General features: G+C 52.5%; 1 pseudogene; it reads right to left on the bottom strand.

The window, feature by feature from the left end:
• Window positions 1-1811: 1811 nt before the first annotated feature.
• Window positions 1812-21813, bottom strand: LOC124658677 (annotated as a pseudogene).
• Window positions 21814-23358: the final 1545 nt, after the last annotated feature.

Below are 23358 nucleotides of genomic sequence, written 5' to 3'. Positions count from 1 at the left end.
CGAGTCCCGGAGATGCCATATGGGCTGTTGCGGAACTATTCGCCGAGGTGCGCGCCTCTCCATTTCTTCGACAGCAACAACACAACAGGATTCCCGGAGATGCTTCGACGGCAACAACCTCAGCTCGGTAACATGACGACGCACGCGCCTGGTCAGCTGCCCCATCTCAAGAAAAACAGCTTCACGGGGCCTGTCGCTCGCCCACATGTCGGCCCTGCACTACCTCTTCCTCCCCATCAATCCCGCCGGCGTCACCAGCTGGGGCTCGCCAACGTGTGCAGCATTCCCTCCCATATCGGCAGCAATGGAAGACTTCAGCCTTGCCAACAACAGGTTCATCGGCAGCAAGTTGCCCTTCCTCGCTTTCAATCTCACCAGTCTCACAAGCTTGCGGATACACCGGGATTGTAACCCGAGACCTCGGGAGTGACCTCTCGATGTTGTGGACTTGCAAGGACTGCGGTCGAGCAGGAGCACTCGCGGAGGCGACGGGCAGGCCGGGTCGCCGGTGGCGTGCAGGGGAGGCGGATGGGGCGGCCGAGCGGCACGAGACGCGACGGAGGAGTGGGTTCCGGCGGCAGAGCCGGAGCGAGCAGGGACACGGCCGAACGAGCTTGTGCGCGCCGGACCAACGGAATCAGCACGGGCTTTTCTCAGAAGATGGCCCATACATCGGCGTGGCCCAGATGGGCTTTTCCTCCCAATTCCCTTTCTTTCTCCTCGCCATCCCCTTCCTCGCCTATGTCGCTCGGCCGTAGCCGCAGCGCCGCCGACCTCAATTCCTTTGGATTGTTCAACGGTTCCCCGCCGCCGTGCCGCGTCATGTCCTCGCATCCCCGCACGTACTTCCGGCGAGTCTTTGCTGGTGTCCTACTGCTATGCGCCAGTTTACGACAATCGGCTCGTCGAAGCTTCCCTCCAACTCTTGCTCCGAGCATCGCCGCCGGTAGATGTCTCCAAGTTCACTGCTCTCCAAGGCACGTAGGTACTCATCTACTGTTCTTACTTATTCTGAGTCTCTGACTGAACTGAGGATGGCCCGCTGATGAAGTAGTGCTCGCTCGGCCGCTTGTCTTCATGACGCCGGGTTCTTCTGAGTGGTCCAATCGAACAGTTTTGACTGCTTGCTACTTAAAGCAACTTCGCCGGAGAATGTTAGCCTACAAGCTCCTATGAATCTATCAATGACCAGGATAATTAGATTCCTAAGCCATTTTAGCAATTACCATTCTGGTAAAGACAATGTTTCAGGTTTACCGCGACATACCCAATAAATCCAACAACACTGGTCAATCTGAACCGCAGCTGCTCAATATTCATTACCATTACATGATGCAAAGCCTAATAGCACTCTTTTTTTATGTTAGTTAACGGAATTGGGCTATGCAGATGGCATGTCTTATTGAGATGACTCAGCAAATTCGAAAAAAACAACTTGTCTTGCTAATTACTGGAAGAATATTTATTAGTACCTTCATTTGTCATCTATTTTGGTAAACCGCAACATAACGTTCATCAATCAACTGCTGAGATTTACACACCTGCTTACCTTTACGGTGCACTGAGTAGTAGTTTATTAGTTTATACTCTTGTAAATGCATCTTTGGCTGGCAACCGACTGACCAGCCCGCATCACTCAACAGTCTGTATATACTTGCATAGTTCTGGTACTAACAAATATAGGAATCAATGCACAATGTCATATATATGGGCATATGAGACATTCAGTTGTTCCTGGTAAACATATAAGTGCCCATCTGCGGTCTTTATTATTCGCATCTTCAACTTTATTTGCCAGTAGCTGGTGTATATCACATCCGCGTGTCAGCCTCTCTTTCTCCTTCATGTTCCATTTCAAGAGAACTGGTGAACATCAAGTTTGCATCTCTGATTGCATGCATCTCCATGGCTGCATCTTGTATCGGTATTCGCTCTTTGGGTTGTTTCTTTGAGCAGGATGTGCCAATCCTAATAACTGAGGCTAAACACTCCTGAACTCTGCCTCTTGTGTTTTTATCATTGGCGTCATTGTGTAGCCATATCGTTGGATCTGCTATCTCCAATATTCTATCTGGGAGAGCTGCCTCTGAATACTTGTGAATATCTAATGATTCTCTAAACATATCGTCTGTTGGGCTCCTACCTGTAAACATCTCAAGTAACAATATCCCAAGGCTATAAACATCACCAAGAGGTGAGATTGGAGCACCTTCGCCATACTCTACAATTGTGCAACTTTACATTCATCAGCATGCAATATTTATGGAAGAACTAGAATAATGGTAAAAAGAATGCACTATTTTCAATTACCTGGAGCAACATAACCAATGGAGCCTCTTATTCCGATAGTGCTACTTGAATTTTGCTGGGTTTTGCTTGCACTTTCAAGCAGGATCCTTGATATACCAAAGTCTCCAACTCGGGCACTTATGTCTTCTGCAAGAAGGATGTTGCTTGGCTTGACATCGCAATGAACAATTAGGGGCAGACAGTGATTATGAAGATAATCCAGAGCATCCATGACATGGACAGAAATGTCTAGCCTTTGTGCTAGGCTCAGGGTATTGTTCGGAATGTAATTGCTGTGCTTTGGATGGAGCCAAGCATCTAAGCTTCCATTGGGCATGAGTTCGATAACTAATGCCTTGAACTCTCGACCTTGATTATCGATGCTTGAGCAGCACGTGATGATTTTTATGAGACAACGGTGGCGTACACTTCTCAGTGCCTCACATTCAGCCTCGAAACTATTAGAAGAACCTGATTGCTGAAGGTCAAATACTTTTACAGCCACCGGTGTGTCCTCAGCTTCTAAAATGCATCTGTAAACCGAGCCATATCTTCCTTTGCCAAGCAAGTTCGATTCTGAAAATCCATCTGTCCCTCTCAACAATGCCTGATATGAAACTCTTTGGAAGTGTTCCTCAATAATTGTGGGTGGTGGAGCCTGACTCTTGGGTCCTTTATGCTTCCAGATAGTAACAACAGTGATTGAGAAGACTAACAATAGCACAGCTAACGTTGTTGCTAGAGAAACTGCAAGAGATTTTGATCTATGTTTTTTTCTGTCGCTTACAGGATATGTAGAGCATGGAGGCAAGTGAAGCTGAGGTATTCCACCACACAGCTTGGTATTTCCAGTAATGGATATGGCGGTCAGGTTCCCGAAAACACCCCTATTCGGCACTTGGCCCTGCAAATCGTTGAAGGATGCATCAAATGCCAACAACGATGTCAAATTCTGTAGATATGCTGGGATGAGTCCTGTCAGGTTATTGTGCGCTACATACAACTCCTGCAAGGCGCCGATGCTTCTGAGGGCGTCAGGTATCCCATCTGACAAGTTGTTCGCTGTCAGGTTTAGTACTTTAAGGCCCTTTATATTCTTCAGCGGCTGGGGTATGCTTCCTTCAAACATGTTATCATCCAGTAACAGTGACAGTTACCAATGGTATCAGGTATCTGGCTAGACAATTGATTTCCTGAAAGGATCAACTGGTTCAGGTTAATCAAGTAACCGACTTGTGATGGAAGGGGTCCCGAGAGTGAATTGTATGACAAGTTGAGGCCCGAAGAAAGGGAAGGCAGAAAAATCTCCTTCGGAATTGAACCATTTAACTGGTAGTTGGCTGACAGATCAAGAACATAGAGATTTCTTAGTTTGCCAAGACTTGCCGGGATTGGTCCTTCCAAGTTGGCACTGTATGCCAGAAGCCTATTCAGCTGTGAAACATTTCCGAGTGACACTGGTATAAGGCCCGACAACCTAGTCCTATACAAGGCAAGTTGAACCAAGTTTGCTAATTTACCGATGCTCTCCGGGATCACTCCGGATATCGAGGTGTTTGAGAAATCGAGTATGCTTAGGCCAACCAAATTGCTGATGTCCTGGGGGATGCTGCCGGAGATACTACAGTCTGACAGGTAAAGATACTGGAGTGTGGCTGACAGGTTTACAACTGAGCTGGGTAGCTGCCCATGGAAGGAGTTGTAACTGAGACTCAGTTGCAGCAGTTGGCTGCAGTTGGCCAGTGAAGTCATGAATTCCCATCCTGCCGTGTCGTCTGCCTCAAGCAGATTGTAAGACATGTACAGAATCTGAAGACGTTGCAGCCTCCCGAGATCCCGGGGAACAAGCCCAGTGAATCCGTTGAGCGAGAGCTGCAGGCTTGTGAGATTGGTAAGATTTGAGATCGAGGAAGGGATACCTCCGGTGAACATGTTGTTGGCAAGGCTGAAATCTTTCATAGCAGGGAACTTGCTGCCGATGTCGGAAGGAATGCTGCCGTGTAGCCAGTTCCCTTCCACGTGGAAGACCCTCACCGACGACAGATTGTATAGGGAGAGCGGGAGCGCACCGTTCAGCCTGTTAACAGAGAAGCCGAGGAGCTGAAGGCCGGTGATGTCGGCGAGCCCTGGCGGGATCACGCCGTCGAACTTGTTATTGGCGAGGTTGAGGTAGTAGAGGAGGGACGACATGTTGGCCAGCGATGCCGGGACAGGCCCCGTGAAGCTGTTGTTCTTGAGACGGAGCAGCTGGAGATTGGTCATGCTGTTCCCGAGCTCGGGCGGTATGCGGCCGCCAAGGTTGTTGCTGTCGAGGAACATGGTCTCCATGGCGACGCAGGAGCTCAGATTGGCGGGGAACTCGCCGGAGAAGGCGTTGTAACCAAGGTCCAAGAAACGGAGGCGCCGGAGGCGACCTATGCTCGCAGGCACGTTGCCATGCAGCGCGTTGAATCCCAGCTCTAGCGCTCGCAGGAACGTGAGGTTCCCGATGGCCGTGGAGAGCGTCCCGGCGAGCCCTCTCTTCGGCAGGCTCAGCCCCACCACCCGCGGCGCACTACAGGAATTGCACGAGGTGCCGACGGCCGGCGGCCCTCGGCGTACCACCGCCTCGCCCTCGGCGTACGGTACGCCGACGGGGACCCTCGGCATAGCTCCTCGGGGAAGGTCCGCCTCGGCAGAAGCCAGGTGGCCCTCGGCGTAGAGGAGACCGTCGGCGTAGACGGCGAGGGCCGAGGGCGAGGCCCACCCGTCGGCGTACTAGCCCTCGGCGTAGCACGCTAACGGGCGACGTCGATCTGACGGCCGTTACCGCTACGCCGAGGGTGCGGCCGTCGGCGTACACCGCCACGCGGCGGGCCCTGGCGAGCCGTGGCTCACGCTACGCCGAGCGCCTGGCCGTCGGCGTAGGAGGCCACGTGGCGCATCCTGGACGCTCCCCTGGCACACGCTACGCCGAGCGCCTGGCCGTCGGCGTAGGAGGCCACGTGCCGCATCCTGGGCGACCTGTTGCACTCTACGCCGAGCGTCTGCCCGTCGGCGTACCGCTGACCATATGGTCCAGGTCGACGCTATGCCGAGGGTTAACCCGTCGGCGTAGCACTGACCATTTTTTTCTTTTTTTTGCTGGTTTGGTTGTTTCCCAGGATTAGCAGCACATTAAATCACAAATAATTCACATGAACTAGAGTAAATGCAAATAGACATAACATGAAGTTCAAGTCTCATAACATAGTTGCGGATACATAGTAGTAGTCTCATAACATAGCTACAAGTGTCATAGTGTCATAGTGCGGATACATAATAGTGCGGATACATAAGTAGCTACTATGGGACAACTAGAGGAGCTCGTCGCCGCTAGACACCGGCCCGGGCCGATACCTTCCGGTAGAAGCTGCGGAAGAACCACCGGGAGAAGGACCGGGAGAAGTACCGGGAGAAGTACCGGGTGTAGCACCGGGAGAAGGACCACCATGATGAACCGGTGTCATGTCCCTCCCACCACCCTGGTTTCCGGAACATCCCGTTCCCTACACACATGTTCCCGAGATGTTAGCAATTTGCGAGGCAAAGGAAAGCCGTAGTATTCGGTTTGGCGAAGAACTTACCGTTGTTCTCCCATAGTACTCCGCAGCGAAATTTTCCTTCGATGGCATGTTTGGCGCCGGCCCCGGAAAGGGAGGCATCGGCCCTAAATCCGTCGTCTATCCGAGCTTGATTGCCCACAAACGACGCCTCGCAAGATAGTTTACATGTCGGTCTTTGCAGAAATGAAGCATCAAACTAGGGGAAAGTGGGACTTGTCATCATTTGCGAAAACAAAGGTTGGAACTTACATGTATATATGCCATGTACTCCATGAACTGCTGCTCGGTGCTGGTTGAAGGCCACCCGATATTCTTGATGAGCGGCCACGTAGGCCGCCTCGAAGTCGGCTACAATTTCACAAATTCATGTCTCGTTAGCACTTAGCAATGTATGAACGAAAGTCGGAAAGAGGATGGAAATGAGGGAAACTTACGTCGTATGCGGGTTGCCGAGCCCGGCGACGAGGCGGGAGAGGGGGCTGTCCTTGGTGAGTCCCGCCTTGAGACGCGTGAAGGTCGTGGTGAGGGTATGCTTGACGGCCTTGTTCATCATGGCGAGACGGCCATGCGGCAACCCTCCGGACGACAGGACCAACGACTCCTCGTCGACCTCCGCGCTCATGGGGTCATCCACCTCCGGGTGACGATGCCTCACCATCGCGCAAGTAGTTCTCGGCGTCCTCGGCGTAGGTGCCGAAGTACTCGGGGAGCGAGGGCTGAGGCTGCGAGAGATCGGGCCTCTTAAGCCGCATCTTGTTGTATATCTCGAGGTCGACATCTCCTCCTCGGGTCCTAACGCGGCCCTCTCGCATCGCGAAAGGAAATGTTGTGAGTACCAACTTTGAACCCGAAGGAAAATAAAATGTATACATACCGTCTTCCCCTTGTAGCGCTCGTAGCTGAGGTTTCCCCCACAAGTGTGTGCCACCGTCGCCTCGGTTCTCCGCGTTCCGCCTCGCCACGGCCGCAAAGTCCTCGTCCATCTTGAGCCACCTCGTCCTAACCATCTCCTCCCATGCCTCGGCATGCGGCTCGGCCCAATCGGGGATAACCTGAAAATGCAATACTCAACTCAATCTAATGCAATCGCAACTTAGTAGCAATGTAGAATCTCATTGACATTTTACTCACCGACATGTAGTCCTCCACCGTCATCTCGTACTCGGCCTTAGCATTCTTACCGACAATGTCCGGCTTATGGACCCTCTCGCCTCTCTCCGCCCAGAAGTGACCCGCGGACGTGATCCTTTGGTTGTACCACACCTGCGGTGTCAACCTCTCACAAGTCGCCCGCAAAGTCCTGTTCGCGGCCGTCTCCTCAACCTCGGGCGCCACACGATAAAAACACTTCAATCATGCAAAAAACAATTGTGAGATTCATGAGTTAGAACATTGGGGTCATCAAATATGAACGAAGCTCGAGAAAATATGTCTTACCCAAAACTTTCTCATCACGGCCTCGGCAGCTCGTCGGGAAGCCTACGCCGTGGGCACTCTCGTAGTCCGTCCAAGTAGTGGCTAGCTTCTTCTCGCCACTCGGGACAAGTGCCGAGGGGATAGTACTTGCCCGGCCAGTAACTTCCTAAGCAAAGCTCCAATCATGCCGCTAGGCGGTGCGCCCTTGACCCCGGAGGAAATATCCAATTGCCGCACATGAAAATCAAACATTAGCACATGAAAATCAAACATTAGTACATGAAAATCGAAATTGCCAAATTAGTACACTTACTCGTGGCCAGCAGGAATAATAAGGGTCTTCGCCTCATGGGTCTTAGGCTCCTTCCTCTCGTCGGGGACTCTCGCTTCCCCACGAATCTTCGATGCCTTCGGCCGCCCATCCTCCTCCGGAGTCTCAAACCCGCGGCTAGAGTCCTCCTCGGCTCTAGACTCCGTCTCCGCCTCCTCTCTAGACGTCCCCTCCAAAAAGAACCCGGAAGCAACGTCGCCTGAAGCCGAGGGTGGTGGCTCAAAGTCCGGTCCTCCCCAGCCACCTCCACCTCCACCTCCACCTCCACCTCCTCCCAAGCCACCTCCACCTCCACCTCCTCCCAAGCCACCTCCACCTCCACCTCCTCCCAAGCCACCTCCACCTCCACCACCTCGTCCCCGTCCTCGTCCTCGTCCTCGTCCTCCTCCTCCTACCGCAAAGTCCTCGTAACGCGGATTGCGACGCGGTTCCCTCTCACTCCTTCTAACATTGTTCTTGCGTTGTTGCATCTTCTTAAGCAAGCTCGACGAGTCCTCCTTGCCGCCGCTCATATTGTTCAATCACCCGCATTGAGAAAGAGAAAACAATTAAGAAGCATGTTGAAAAATATATAAATAGTAAGCATAAAGACACTAAACAATTAAGAAGCATGTTCAAGAATATATAAATACTAAGCATAAAGATACTAAACAATAAAGAAGCATGTTGAAAAAAATATAAATACTAAGCATAAAGATACTAAACAAATAAGAAGCATGTTGAAATATAAACACATAAAAGACCCTCACCAGCTCGTCATCAATCTCATCGTCAATCTCATTTTGTTTCTCCTTGCCACTATCACTATCACTATCTTTTGAGTAGTAAGTTGGATTTTGATAGACGGGTGGAGGCTCATCATCGCTATCATCTTCCACTTGTAACTTCTCGAGCATATCTATGTCCTTTAGATCCACCACCGACTCACCACGAGTTTCTGCATCGTTCCCGAGGTCCTCTTCAAGAACACATTCTAACTCAAAGTGCCCGAAGTCCTCTTCCTCTTGATAGAAAATTCCCTCGTATGTTACAGGGTCAATGTTGTTGTAATCGTCCTCGGAGGGAATCGGTAGGTTACCATGTGGCGATACCTGGAACACGACTTCCCAGACCGTTGAGGGCCGCTTTCCGGCATGGGTACGGCAAATAATAAACTTGCTTGGCTTGGTGAGCAACAATATAGACATCGGCTCCGGTATAGGTGGTGGAAGGCTTAACTTCAACTAACCCAATGGACTTGGTAATTCTCTCGTCCACCTCTTGGGTCGAACCAATGACACTTGAACACAACGAGATTGAGTTGTTTGTTTGTACGGTTGAAGGTCAGCTCGTATACATTCTCTAACCTCCCGTAGTAATCAAAGGTATCGGATCCTTTAGTGAAGACACCAGTATTTATCGTTTTTGGATTCGCCCGGCCCTTCCGGTGTGTCTCTCGTATGGAATCGAAACCCATTCACGTCATACTTCTCATACTTCATGACGTCACGGTTACAACCTTGGGAAACACATCTCAACTCATCCGTCATCTCAACGTTTGCATCAGCTCCCTACAAGCACGGTTCAAATTTGTTGTGTGCATTAGTTACGTGGAATAACAGGGACAAGTCACATATTGGTAGGTAAGAGGGACAGCTTAGACATTACTTTTTTCATGAACCAAGACACAAAGTTTATTTTTACTTCGGGAGCACCCTCTTTCGCAGAGTCTCCAACTCCGCGCCCGTGGGATCGCGCGGAAGCCACCACTGTTCATCCGTGAATTCGCCGAAAGGATACAATAAGCATTAGACCGAGTTGAGTGTAGGTGATCGAAACTAGATACAATAAGCATTACACCATGTTACCTAATGAAATCGTGACCGCCATCGTCGTCGTCCCCCCCACCACTTCCTTCATGTTCATAAGCACATAGAGCATTATGCAATCCTTCTCTTCCCTCTCCAATCTATATTTTTGTCCTTTACCAGCCTTGCCACCGGGACATTGGAATAGTTGAAGCTTGGGGTCATTCATGGGCACGTCGACATTGTAACGAGAGACCGGGTTATGCAGAGTGGGAACTTCATCGAGATAGTACGTTGTTGCGGCATCCGCCATCTCCCGAAGGCACGTTGCCTCAGCTATGCATGCTTCAATCTTGGCTTTGTTTCCAGCTTATCTTCCGAATATACTTGAACTCTCTCTCAATACAAAACCGCCACCGAAACCGCACTCGGGCCACCCAATAGTGCCTCGTTTGCGAGGTGCACAATGAGATGTGCCATCGGAGTAAAGAAGCCTCGGCGGAAAGATCATCTCCAAATTGCATAGCAACTCCGGCACTTGAACTTGCAGCTTCTCAATAACCTTAGGACATATCTGCTTAGCACAGAGCGTGCGGAAGAAATGGCTCAACTCCGCGAGCACTCGCCATATTTTCTCGGGGAGATACCCTCGAAGCATCACCGGCATCGCCCGCTCAATCCATATATGATAGTCGTGACTCTTGAGCCCGGTGACTTTTCCCGTCGAAAGATTGACTCCCTTGCTCATATTCGAACAATAACCATCGTGGAACATCACAACGTATTTTAGCCACTTGAATGCCTCCTTCTTTTGGATGGAATCAAGGCAGTAAGTCGGCGTGCGGCTTGAACCAATTCTTTCGACGGCCGCAGGACGTTGCATGTGTAATTTCTTCCTATCACGAGCTTCTCAACATCGACTCTAGCCTTGACATTATCCTTTGACTTCCCGGGAATGTTTAGGCACGTGTGAAATAAGGACTCCGCGACATTCTTTACGGTGTGCATCACATCGATGTTATGGGGAAGTTCGAGGTCCTTGTAATACTCGAGCTTCGTTAAGGCTGCCTCGTGAGTCCGGCTTGTGCGTTACACCATATCCCTCAAATTGATGGCCAGCTTCCGATGCCGCCGGCACGAGAGCACGTAGCTCGGCATCAACAGCCTATACCATCGAACTTTGGCACCTCTCGTTACTTCATGCACAACTTTGCCTTTCTTGAAGTTCTTTTTGTCTTCTCTGAACGGATGCCTCCGTTTGAGGTACCGCCGATTCGTGTCAAACGCAACATACTTGCGACCCTTATTTAGCCAAAGGAACTCAAGTCGATGCCTCGCACACCGGGCATGGCCATTTACCAGCTCGTACACCATCCGCATGTTAGGGCGTACCCGGGCATGTCATGCATGGTATACCGCAACCAAACTTTCATGCAGAAGTTTGTCTTCGATGCTCGGTCGTACGTCAACGTCCCGTGGTGCCAAGAGTGGTTCAAATCTTCCACAATCGGCTGCATGTAGACACTCAAGTTCTTCCCCGGTAATGGGGCCCCGGAATGATCAGCGACGTAAACATGGTCTTCCTCGTCATTAGGACTCCGGGAGGGAGATTGAGCGGAATTACAAACACGGGCCAACAACCGTAATTGGAATTCGACATACCATATGGATTGAAGCCATCCGTAGCTATCGCAATTCCGACATTCCGAGCATCCGCTGCCATATGGGGGTATTTTCTATCAAAGTTCTTCCATGCATTGCCATCGATGGATGTCCCATCTTCGTCCGCCCTCGATTGTCCTTTATTCGAGTCCCCATCTTGTGCCACGTCATCCGTTTGGCGGTCTCCTCGCTCAAGTAAAGCCGCTGGATTCTTTTTATGAATGGGAGATACCGAAGAATCGACTTTGCGATCTTTGACCGCCTCACCCGACCATCCTTTCCCGTTACCTCTTCATACCTAGAGGCCTTACAAATGGGACAAGTACTTGTCCTCCGCAAACTCGTTTCCGTAAGAGAACACAGCCATTTTCACAACAAGCCTATCCTTTGATAATCCATGTTGAGCGCCGACATGAGTTGCCTCGTCTCGTGCGGTGCTTTTAGGCGTACAATGCCCTTTGGGCAACATGTTACCAGTTGTTTTCAGACTTGCTTCGAAGCCGTCACGGGTGGTGTTGTACCGGGTCTTGTCGGCTAGACATTGGGAGATGGCATCGAGCTGAGAAATCTCGGCGCCATCGTACAGAGGCGTCTTAGCAGCGGCTATCATATCATAGAAGGCCTTCGCGGCTGGCTCTGGTTCCTCCGGTTCTGGAGGTTCCTCCGGCTCTGGCGGTTCCTCCCGTGAAGGTGGCGACTCTGCATGTGGGCATCGACAAGATCATCTAGAAAGTCTCTAACCCCATCGTACTCATTGCCATTGAGCCGCCGCCGCATCACCTCACCTCTGTCACGTTCGTGCTCATCAAAGTCGATCCGCGTGACGTAACGAGGCATATACCCATATTGCGTAAGGTGTTTAAACATGTCATCCTTTCCACGACGGTGATGCTTCAAGCAACGATTGCACGGGCAAAGTGGCTGAACCTTCGTTTTGTACCACGCGCCAACTCCTTCACTAAATGCCAAGTCTTCCTTATCCACTCATCTGTTTTATTAGTCGCACTAACACGGCCGGTGTACATCCATCCATTATCAGCCATCCTCTCGCTCTATTGGAAGCCAAACGACAAGCATAGCATTTATATCAAATAGGAGAATGCATCATATTTTAATTTTTTTAACAGCAAAACGAATGCATCAACCTACATCTCTACTAGGTGGGCTCCTAGCAGCCGCCGGATCCGTAGATTGAGTACGTTCTCCATGCTCTACCCGGTCCGAGTCAAGATTTCGGCAGCACCTCCCCGCTGCTCTCCCGATACACGTCTCGCCAAAAAGACAAGAGGATGTGCATCCGGAGAACAACGGTGAGGCGCTGCCGAAATCCCGACTCGGACCGGAGCAGAGCATGGAGAACGTACCCAACTACGGATCCGCCGACTGTCCCGTAAATGCCGCAAGCGTTACGGTTGAAAATATGCCGACCACTAATGCATATTTATCCGCGTAACGCTTGAGGACGGGAAGTGACACCTAGGTGACGCAACTTGACTTGGAAAATGAATCTAGTGACATAAATAAAATGCGGAGAAGAAGTTGGAAATTTTGCTCACCCTCGGCTGTAGAGGAAGTAGTCGAACAACCGACCGTCGATGTCGGCGACCGTCGAGAAGCGCGTCAAGATCCGGGATCGTCACGCCGGGGTGCTCAAGACGAGGCGGTCACGGCATGGCCTATTACAAATACATATTATTAGAAGAAATTCACATTTGCATTTCTATTTCAATTATTAAACATATCATTTCAATTTCAACTAGACATTTCTATTTCTTTCCAAATGTCCAGTATTCTATTTATATTGTGACATCAAGTATTTATTCCAAACACAAGGCTTGCAGAGTATAACTAAGAAAACAGCGAAGTACACCCACGGCTTAGACAGATTATATATATCAGAGTTCAAAGACCAACAGGCATCAGTGACAATAGCAGCGCAAGCATTTGCCCCAGCCCCAACAATACGCAGCACCTCTCTACAAAGCGAAAAATAAAACTACGGGGTGAACCAGAGCAGCCCACGCGATTCCGGCTGCTAATCCACCAACAAATCCTAAAAATCGCACCACAGCACAAAATATATCTACTACTGAAAACCTATCCGTTTCCCCTTGTTCCAAGTAGAAGCAGCGCTCGATTGCAGCAGCATAACGACAAACTTAGTGCTGGTGTCTCCCTCTCTAATGTTCCTCTCCTTGTATTAAGCAGCCGCCCACCATCCTTCTCCGACGCCTACTCTCCCTCTCGATCTCGCCGCCGGCAAAGTTCCCCCTCACCGCAGCTCCTACATCCCTCCTCGCCTGCCACCAACCACCGCTCCCAGCGCCGCAGCGCCGACCCTCCTCCTGGACGAGCACCCAGCGGAAGAGGATGCGCGGCGGCTACCGACCATGCTCGCGGGGCTCCTGGTGTTGGCCGCCCAAGCCATGGAGCTCCACAGGTTGCCCGCCTAGGTGGACAACAAGGCCGCTGAGACCAGACCATGGCTCTCGGCGCTCACGGCCGCCTGCAGGGGGGTCGACGGAGGAACGCCTGGTGGTGGCCTGCGCGGCTGCTGCAGCCGGCGACCACCTCCCCGACCTTCTCCATACGCCGCCAGCGTCCCTGGACCTGCCGCTCCGGACGTCATCCACCTCTCCGTCCGTCCCGCCGCTGCCTCCCGAGTGAGCGAGCGAGCAGGAGCTCGCGCGCGGCACGCCGGCGTGGCCGCGTCGAATCGAAGCGGGGTAGAGGGGCAGGGGAGCGGGGGCGGGGTTGCTGACCTCGCGGAAGCGGAGGCGGGCGACGAGGTGGAGGAGGAGGAGCGGCGGCGGGCCGGGTGGGGAGGTGGCGGGCGGGGCGAGGAGGTGGCGGGTGCAAGGAGGAGCGGGGGCGGCGGTGGCTCAGGACCTGCGGCGGCGGCGCGGGGCTCGGGTCGAGACGGGAGGGCGGCGGCGGCTCAGGTGAGGAAGGGGGGCGGCGGCAGATCAGGTGAGGAGGAGGGGCAGCGGCGCGGGGCTCAGGTGAGGAAGGGGGGCGGCGGCGCGGGGCGCAGGTGAGGAGGAGGGGCGGCGGCGCGGGGCTCGTGCTCGATTTTGGGGATTGAAAAACGCGATGGAGAAAACGCGATGCCGACCAGGTGAAAAACGCGATGGGATCTACGCCGAGGGCCACCCTCGGCTTACACGCATAGTAAGCTACGCCGAGGGCCACCCTCGGCTTAGCCGCCGACCAGGTGGACCCTGCGTTAATGCTAGGGTTTCCCTGGCTACACCGAGGGCTACGGATACGCCTAGGGCAGCCCTCGGCATAGTTTATTTTTTTTTGTCAATTTTTTTTTGTTTCATTCTATTTTCTAACTATAGTATTCGTAGGCTCGACTCCCGCACCTCCTCCGTTGCATTTCCATTACCAAAGACGAGGAAAACAAGAGGACGGAAACACTGTTGTCGTTGCAACCCCGACAAAGCAGCCATATATATGTGTCCGTTCTTCCGGGGACCAGGGAGGATCGACACTGATTTGTTGCTTCTCGCGATGTACGCGTGCTGACACGCTAGCGGTCGCCGACCGCGTAATTGGCGTTGCTAGTAGTAGCTCTCGTGCGGCACGCGCCAAGGAGGAAGAGAGGCTTAAAGGTCCATGCAATTATGCGAACCATCGTCCGTAATTTGGATTGGTACTTCGTGGGCAGCTAGCTCCGAGTTGCCTACCGTGTAGCTGTTCCGACAAACTATGTGGTGAAACGGGGCCGCCGGGACATGCGGTATGGCCGCACCGGCGCGCGCGTGCACCCGTCCGCCAACGCGCGAAACGGAAAACATTTAGCACATAAAATGACGCGTCCTAGACCTAAAAACATTTTTCCCTCCATTTATTGAGCGAAGGAAAGTGTCGCCCCGGCTCAAATCCGGACGCTTCCAGCCGGATTCGGCGGGGCACCGCAGAAGCGGGTGGGATTCCCGCATGGCTTCCGCGCGCATATGGCATGTGATAGGTGGTGCGTAGGAGGTATCCTACCGCCGCGCGGAGGTCCCGCGCGATACCGAAATGCGCACCATGTAGCCGCTTCACAAAAAAAGCCCTTCCGGCACCCCGAAAATGGAAAAACCGTCGCCCGTGGTTCGGATTGGAAATCCGCGACCGGGGCCTTGCTTCCCATCCTAAGGCCCACGCACGTGCCAAATATGGCCTCGTTCCGACAAACTATGTGGTGAAACGGGCCGTTTCCTACTCATTTCCCCTAAAAGCCATAGAACTCCGGACGAGATAGCCCCGTTCGTGAAGGGTTCTCCAAGATAATTGCCGTATCCCAGTTCCGTCTTTGCAAAGTGGTCACTAGGACACATAAAATGACGCCACGCGGCTCCGCCGATTTTTTGGCTCCGTTTGCTTTGCCAACCGCGCAAAACGGGGCCGCCGGACATGCGGTATGGCCGTACCGGGCGCGCGCGTGCACCCGTCCGCCAACGCGCGAAACGGAAAACATTTAGCACATAAAATGACGCGTCCTAGACCTAAAAACATTTTTCCCTCCATTTATTGAGCGAAGGAAAGTGTCGCCCCGCTCAAATCCGGACAGCTTCCAACGGATTCGGCGGGGCACCGCAGAAGCGGGTGGGATCCCGCGATGGCTTCCGCGCGCATATGGCATGTGATAGGTGGTGCGTAGGAGGTATCCTACCGCCGCGCGGAGGTCCCGCGCGATACCGAAATGCGCACCATGTAGCCGCTTCACAAAAAAGCCCTTCCGGCACCCCGAAAATGGAAAAACCGTCGCCCGTGGTTCGGATTGGAAATCCGCGACCGGGGCCTTGCTTCCCATCCTAAGGCCCACGCACGTGCCAAATATGGCCTCGTTCCGACAAACTATGTGGTGAAACGGGCCGTTTCCTACTCATTTCCCCTAAAAGCCATAGAACTCCGGACGAGATAGCCCCGTTCGTGAAGGGTTCTCCAAGATAATTGCCGTATCCCAGCTCCGTCTTTTGCAAGTGGTCACTAGGACACATAAAATGACGCCACGCGGCTCCGCTCGATTTTTGGCTCCGTTTGCTTTGCCAACCGCGCAAAACGGGGCCGCCGGACATGCGGTATGGCCGTACCGGGCGCGCGCGTGCACCCGTCCGCCAACGCGCGAAACGGAAAACATTTAGCACATAAAATGACGCGTCCTAGACCTAAAAACATTTTTCCCTCCATTTATTGAGCGAAGGAAAGTGTCGCCCCAGCTCAAATCCGACAGCTTCCGACGGATTCGGCGGGGCACCGCAGAAGCGGGTGGGATTCCCGCATGGCTTCCGCGCGCATATGGCATGTGATAGGTGGTGCGTAGGAGGTATCCTACCGCCGCGCGGAGGTCCCGCGCGATACCGAAATGCGCACCATGTAGCCGCTTCACAAAAAAAGCCCTTCCGCACCCCGAAAATGGAAAAACCGTCGCCCGTGGTTCGGATTGGAAATCCGCGACCGGGGCCTTGCTTCCCATCCTAAGGCCCACGCACGTGCCAAATATGGCCTCGTTCCGACAAACTATGTGGTGAAACGGGCCGTTTCCTACTCATTTCCCCTAAAAGCCATAGAACTCCGGACGAGATAGCCCTGTTCGTGAAGGGTTCTCCAAGATAATTGCCGTATCCCAGTTCCGTCTTTGCAGTGGTTACTAGGACACATAAAATGACGCCACGCGGCTCCGCTCGATTTTTTGGCTCCGTTTGCTTTGCCAACCGCGCAAAACGGGGCCGCCGGACATGCGGTATGGCCGCACCGGCGCGCGCGTGCACCTGTCCGCCAACGCGCGAAACGGGAAACATTTAGCACATAAAATGACGCGTCCTAGACCTAAAAACATGTTTCCCTCCATTTATTGAGCGAAGGAAAGTGTCACCCAGTTCAAATCCGGTCAGTTTCCAGCGGATTCGGCGGGGCACCGCAGGAAGCGGGTGGGATCCCCGCATGGCTTCCGCGCGCATATGGCATGTGATAGGTGGTGCGTAGGAGGTATCCTACCGCCGCGCGGAGGTCCCGCGCGATACCGAAATGCGCACCATGTAGCCGCTTCACAAAAAAGCCCTTCCGGCACCCCGAAAATGGAAAAACCGTCGCCCGTGGTTCGGATTGGAAATCCGCGACCGGGGCCTTGCTTCCCATCCTAAGGCCCACGCACGTGCCAAATATGGCCTCGTTCCGACAAACTATGTGGTGAAACGGGCCGTTTCCTACTCATTTCCCCTAAAAGCCATAGAACTCCGGACGAGATAGCCCCGTTCGTGAAGGGTTCTCCAAGATAATTGCCGTATCCCAGCTTCCGTCTTTTGCAAGTGGTCACTAGGACACATAAAATGACGCCACGCGGCTCCGCTCGATTTTTTGGCTCCGTTTGCTTTGCCAACCGCGCAAAACGGGGCCGCCGGGACATGCGGTATGGCCGCACCGGGCGCGCGCGTGCACCCGTCCGCCAACGCGCGAAACGGAAAACATTTAGCACATAAAATGACGCGTCCTAGACCTAAAAACATTTTTCCCTCCATTTATTGAGCGAAGGAAAGTGTCGCCCCGCTCAAATCCGGACGCTTCCGCCGGATTCTGCGGGGCACCGCAGAAGCGGGTGGGATTCCCGGATGGCTTCCGCGCGCATATGGCATGTGATAGGTGGTGCGTAGGAGGTATCCTACCGCCGCGCGGAGGTCCCGCGCGATACCGAAATGCGCACCATGTAGCCGCTTCACAAAAAAGCCCTTCCGGCACCCCGAAAATGGAAAAACCGTCGCCCGTGGTTCGGATTGGAAATCCGCGACCGGGGCCTTGCTTCCCATCCTAAGGCCCACGCACGTGCCAAATATGGCCTCGTTCCGACAAACTATGTGGTGAAACGGGCCGTTTCCTACTCATTTCCCCTAAAAGCCATAGAACTCCGGACGAGATAGCCCCGTTCGTGAAGGGTTCTCCAAGATAATTGCCGTATCCCAGCTCCGTCTTTTGCAAGTGGTCACTAGGACACATAAAATGACGCCACGCGGCTCCGCTCGATTTTTTGGCTCCGTTTGCTTTGCCAACCGCGCAAAACGGGGCCGCCGGACATGCGGTATGGCCGCACCGGCGCGCGCGTGCACCCGTCCGCCAACGCGCGAAACGGAAAACATTTAGCACATAAAATGACGCGTCCTAGACCTAAAAACATTTTTCCCTCCATTTATTGAGCGAAGGAAAGTGTCGCCCCGCTCAAATCCGGACAGCTTCCAACGGATTCGGCGGGGCACCGCAGAAGCGGGTGGGATCCCCGCATGGCTTCCGCGCGCATATGGCATGTGATAGGTGGTGCGTAGGAGGTATCCTACCGCCGCGCGGAGGTCCCGCGCGATACCGAAATGCGCACCATGTAGCTGCTTCACAAAAAAAGCCCTTCCGGCACCCCGAAAATGGGAAAACCGTCGCCCGTGGTTCGGATTGGAAATCCGCGACCGGGCCTTGCTTCCCATCCTAAGGCCCACGCACGTGCCAAATATGGCCTCGTTCCGACAAACTATGTGGTGAAACAGGCCGTTTCCTACTCATTTCCCCTAAAAGCCATAGAACTCCTGACGAGATAGCCCCGTTCGTGAAGGGTTCTCCAAGATAATTGCCGTATCCCGGCTCCGTCTTTGCAAGTGGTCACTAGGACACATAAAATGACGCCACGCGGCTCCGCTCGATTTTTTGGCTCCGTTTGCTTTGCCAACCGCGCAAAACGGGGCCGCCGGGACATGCGGTATGGCCGTACCGGCGCGCGCGTGCACCCGTCCGCCAACGCGCGAAACGGAAAACATTTAGCACATAAAATGACGCGTCCTAGACCTAAAAACATTTTTCCCTCCATTTATTGAGCGAAGGAAAGTGTCGCCCCGCTCAAATCCGGACAGCTTCAGCCGGATTCGGCGGGCACCGCAGAAGCGGGTGGGATTCCCGCATGGCTTCCGCGCGCATATGGCATGTGATAGGTGGTGCGTAGGAGGTATCCTACCGCCGCGCGGAGGTCCCGCGCGATACCGAAATGCGCACCATGTAGCCGCTTCACAAAAAAAGCCCTTCCGCACCCCGAAAATGGAAAAACCGTCGCCCGTGGTTCGGATTGGAAATCCGCGACCGGGGCCTTGCTTCCCATCCTAAGGCCCACGCACGTGCCAAATATGGCCTCGTTCCGACAAACTATGTGGTGAAACGGGCCGTTTCCTACTCATTTCCCCTAAAAGCCATAGAACTCCGGACGAGATAGCCCCGTTCGTGAAGGGTTCTCCAAGATAATTGCCGTATCCCAGTTCCGTCTTTTGCAGTGGTCACTAGGACACATAAAATGACGCCACGCGGCTCCGCTCGATTTTTTGGCTCCGTTTGCTTTGCCAACCGCGCAAAACGGGGCCGCCGGGACATGCGGTATGGCCGCACCGGGCGCGCGCGTGCACCCGTCCGCCAACGCGCGAAACGGAAAACATTTAGCACATAAACTGACGCGTCACACTTGTACATATATGTTAGGGGCGAGATGCAAGTTTTCCAACAATTCCGACGCTCCAGTGGATCTCGTATCTTGGGAAACCCTAGGGCGGGGACCCCGTAGATCTACCCGCTATAGCTTTCTCCGTGCGAGAGTTTACCAATGTAATTTTTTACTTGTTTTGGTTTATTTAGGACATATGTACATGGAAACCATAGGTTGGGCATACTTTACCATAAAATAGGCTCCATTTTAGCCGTGGCGAGAGTTTCCACATACCGCATCCCGGATTTTACCAAGTGTTAGCCCATGTATGCGGAAATCGTCAACAACGGGTACATCCAAGGTTAGCCAAACCTTACATCACACTTGTACACATATGTTATGGGCATATGCAAGTTTTCCAAGCGATTCCGACGATCCGATGAGTCCGTATCTTGGGAAACCCTAGGGCGGGGACCCCGCAGATCTACCCCTATAGCTTTTTCCGTGCGAGGGTTTACCAATGGATTTTTTTATTTTCTTTGCTTTGTTTAGGACATATGCACATGGAAACCATAGGTTTGGAATAAAATAGGCCACAGATGAGCCGTAGCAGGAGTTTCCACATACAAATCCTGGATTTTACCAAGTGTCGGCCCATGTATGCGGAAATCGTCAACGCGGGGTACATGCAAGGTTAGACAAACCTTACATCACACTTGTACACATATGTTAGGGACAAATGCAAGTTTTCAAGCGATTCCGACGCTCCGGTGATCCGTATCTTGGGAAACCCTAGGGCGGGGACCCCGCGATCTACCCCTATAGCTTTCTCCGTGCGAGGGTTTACCAATGGATTTTTTTATTTGCTTTGCTTTGTTTAGGACATATGCACATGGAAACCATAGGTTTGGAATGAAATAGGCCCCGGATGAGCCGTAGCAGGAGTTTCCACATACAAATCCCGGATTTTACCAAGTGTCGGCCCATGTATGCGGAAATCGTCAACGCGGGGTACATGCAAGGTTAGACAAACCTTACATCACACTTGTACACATATGTTAGGGACAAATGCAAGTTTTCAAGCGATTCCGACGCTCCGGTGATCCGTATCTTGGGAAACCCTAGGCCGGGGACCTTGCGGATCTACCCCTATAGCTTTTTTCGTGCGAGGGTTCACCAATGGATTTTTTTAATTTCTTTGCTTTGTTTAGGACATATGCACATGGAAACCATAGGTTTGGAATGAAATAGGCCCCGGATGAGCCGTAGCAGGAGTTTCCAGCGATTCGGACGCTCCGGTGGTTTGTATCTAGGGAAACCCTAGGGGGCGGGGACCCCGCAAATCTACCCCTAGGGTTAGGGTTAGGGTTAGAGTTAGGGTTAGCAATGGACTTTTTTCCTTTGTTTTAGGTCATGTGGTGGCAAGTATGGATCCATGCTATCTAAGGTTTTCCTCCGGCTCACCCCACCTAGTGAGTTCTCGCCCTATACGTCCAGGACATGCCTAAGTGCCGTCAGCGCATGTGCGTGTAGCCGAAAGACCCCGGGGGTACAACATTAGACAAACAACACCACACCATGCTGGTGGTGGTGTTTTGTTGGAGAAGAACACATGGGTATATATAGGGAGGCGAGGGGCTGAAACGGCGAGAAAAGCTGGCGGGAGAAAATGGCGGGAAAAATTGGCGGGAAAGATTGGGCGGGAGAAATGGGCGGGAAAAAGGAAAAAAAGATGGATGCTAAGCCGACGGTGCCCCTCGGCATAGGCTAGACAGCTGACGTCATTTTGGCGGGAGGGGCGGGAGGATTCGGCGGGAGAAATTGGCTTCAGCTACGCCGACGGTGGCCCTCGGCATAGGCTTCACGCCGTCAAGGTCCAGTTAGGGCATGGCCGCGGGGCGATGGGACGGGGTCGCACCCTCAACCTATGCCGAGGGCCGCCGATACGCCGAGGGCCACCCTCGGCATAGCCTGTCATGTGCCGAGGGTGGCTATACGCCGAGGGGCGCTTCGAGCAGCTGGGCTGACCGGGCAGTACGCCGACGGCCCCGACATTTGGCCGTCGGCGTACGCCACGGCCGTCGGCGCAGCGCGCCATTCCTGTAGTGGCGGGTTCCTGCCATGGCTGCACGCCACACCCTCCCAGCTGCAGAAGGCAGTGCTGCCGTTCCATGAGGCCAGAGCGCTGCCGGGGCTGGCCTCATCCCTGAAAGCGACAAGCGCCGCCTCGTCGTCCTGGCTGGTCGACGTGCGAGCCACGACGAGTAGGAGCAAACATAACAAGCCTGTGCCATGCAGCGGCATTGCCATGTCGTGCAATCCTTAGTTTGTGGAATGGTCGGAGTAGCAATGGTTGATTAGTAGTAGCAGCACCATCGTACTGCTGGTCTCAGATTCTTTGCGAGTCGCTCTTGAAATTAGTGCTTGCTTTTTTGACCCTGTATGTGCTGGTGGTGGTTGGCTGTGTGCACCGATTGCAGAGGCCGGGGCATCGCTCCCATATCGAAAAAAAAATGTGCTGGTGGTGGTGTGACCTTTGCTCGAAAGACACGGCTTTCTTTGAGCGACTCGACTTGCTAATGTAGATTCGTGGAATTTTATGCATCTTCAGTCACGTCCCGATCACTCAATTGATGATTTCGGCGGACTTCTTTCTGTCGCGTTTTTGTCAGCTAAATTTCTCCTTCTTGGGCTGGAGGAACCAAAGACTCTTGGCCCTTTGCATTCATACACTTTTTTTTTTTGAGAATTTCTTTGCATTCATACACTAGTACTGTACTTGTTGAGCAGAATTGATGAGTTTTCAGAAAATGGGATAAAGACCTGTTGACTCGATCAAATGCTGTGGTCCGGAAGATTCTATGCAAAGATACCAACAAGAAGCTATCTCCATATTTTTCCAGGTGATGATCTTGACTCCTCTGCTCGCCTACAGTTTTTTTTTTTTTTTTGTGAGGGACTGTACCATAGAGATTTTATGGGGAGTCTGCCGTATAGATACGAACTACTCAATGAAGAGTTTGAAAAATAAACAAGAATGCACTGGTTGAACTGACGAGGGGTAGCCTAAATAATTCGGATATGGTATACTGTTTCATCTTTGAATTACTCTGACCAAACTGATTATCCCCGATGTACACATAACGGTTCATAAAATTATGCATGGAGATCTTGATGGTGAAATAGTAGACACGCGTTCGAAAGTAGGTTGAACTTGAACAAATGGAAGTGCAGGTACATTGTAACTTTGTAGGCATGAATAATATATGTACAACAAATGTAGTAGTACAGGCAAGAAGACTGGGGCTAATGGCTGGTTTTGTTGTCAAATCCGGTGCTGGAGCAGATAGCAACCGACACCTTCAGGGACCTTAATCCGTTAGTCGTTCTCGTCGCTGGTTCATGACATCCCGAAGGCTCTCCCTTAGACCATTTAATCATGTTCACATGCCTTCTCTCGATAACCCTCTTGTTGATCACTACAGCATGGACACTTGAGATAGGGGAGCAAGATTTACATGACCAAGCCTCACATGCATGTATTTCTGATGTTATGTTGTGATCTTTTTTTTTTTTACTATGGGGTGCTTTTATATGGTCGTTCCATGGAGATGGAGGGAGTCGTTCGACACCGGGATAGAAGATGGCGCTCCTCCATGACTCCGTCCCAATGCTCGTAGGCTCGAGCCTTCGTGCTACTAGAAATGTAGATTTTTTAAACATAAAGCTATAAGATCCGGCTTTATATATAAAGCCCCAACGGCATTGCCGAAGCGATCATAGTACAAGCACACACTCAGATCTGAGACCTAGCACACACAGAGACCACACCTAACATCGACCAGTCTGAGACCC

This window comes from Lolium rigidum, chromosome 1 (genome assembly GCF_022539505.1).
Source record: "Lolium rigidum isolate FL_2022 chromosome 1, APGP_CSIRO_Lrig_0.1, whole genome shotgun sequence".
Taxonomy (NCBI): domain Eukaryota; kingdom Viridiplantae; phylum Streptophyta; class Magnoliopsida; order Poales; family Poaceae; genus Lolium; species Lolium rigidum.
The sequence above is the reverse complement of the archived record's forward strand: the minus strand, read 5'-3'. Positions and strand labels throughout refer to the sequence as shown.